Below are 1,394 nucleotides of genomic sequence, written 5' to 3'. Positions count from 1 at the left end.
ACACACACACACACACACACACACACACACCATTCACATTGGTATGATTTTGTTGTGGGTCTCAGATGCCTGATGCCTGACCCTAACAACACCTCATGATCACACAGGCTGATGTGTTCTTCCATGTGGGCTTTGTTGCTTCTCAGCTAAGTGGCCACATGTTTATCTTCAAGCCTTTAAGACCCCAGATGCTATATCTTTTGATAGCTGGGCACCATCAGCTTTCTTCATCACATTTGCTTATGCACCCATTTTGTCTTCAGTGATTGTGTTGGGAAGGTGAACATCACAGAATGCAGATTATTAGAACAAGGTGTTCTTGCATTGAGGGAGTACTTGAGTCAAGGCCCAGTGTCCATCTGCAACCTTAATTCTTAACATAGGGATATAAGTAGATAGATCTATTTCCCTATCATTTTATATATAAATATATTTACATATGTACGTGCCTGTGTTTAGACCTCTATAGATGTCCTTTGCCTCCTAGTTCTTTCCTCTATTTCCTTTTACTTTCCTCTTGTACCACCATCATGTTTGGCCTTCATTTGGGCTTAGTAATTCCTGTTACATTGCCCTTAATTAAGCCCCAGTAGGCATCCTATTCCCTTCTCTCCATTTATTTAAGTTTACTTGTTCCCTTGTCCCTTGGTTGGTTGAATCCCCCTTCCTTTCTCCCACCTCCCCTTCTCCCATGTTCCCCTGGAACCGTTGGTCCCATTGTTTTCATCTCCAAATTATTTGTCCCACCTATCTTATCTAGATAGACATATAGAGACATTAACAAGCGCAAAAAACAGGCAAAGCCAAACAAAAACAAAGGAAGACAAACCCAACAAAACAGCAACAAAAAGAAAGCCAATGACAAAAAAACAAAAACAAACCTATAAATAGTTCAAGGTCTGCTTTTTGACCTTTAGAAGTGTTTTCCAGTCTAGTCTGATGGGGTGCCACACCCTGTCCCCAAAGTCTATTTCTGGTATTCCCTGGGGATTTCATTGCTTTGCTCCCCTTGCTGCTCTGTTGCATGCCCTTAGTGTTTTGTCCCAGTGTGATGGTATCAGATTGGGCACAATTCCCTCACTGTGTCTTCAGTGTTGTCCCCTGCAGCACTATGGTTCAGTGAAGGACATCATGCCTCGTGATGGGATCGGTCCTATGGTCCTCTCTGTGCGTTGTCTGCTCTGAGCAGGAATATCGTCCTTGGGGCTTGGTGGGCCAGGAGGTGTTCCCCTCCCTCTCCATCGCTCTTCTTTTCTCCATGTGCTCTAATCAGACGTGCCCCTCTTCCCAAGCTGTAGCTTCAGTGCTGTCCTCTGAGGTGCTTTCTTCTGGGGTGGGGCGGGTGTCCACATAGTTGGGATTGGGGCTGGCCCCACAGACCTCTCTATGGGTTC

The sequence above is a fragment of the Echinops telfairi genome, unplaced genomic scaffold (genome assembly GCF_000313985.2).
Source record: "Echinops telfairi isolate 266 unplaced genomic scaffold, ASM31398v2 ScPeMD7_7420;HRSCAF=8458, whole genome shotgun sequence".
Taxonomy (NCBI): domain Eukaryota; kingdom Metazoa; phylum Chordata; class Mammalia; order Afrosoricida; family Tenrecidae; genus Echinops; species Echinops telfairi.
This window is presented reverse-complemented; position numbering follows the sequence as displayed.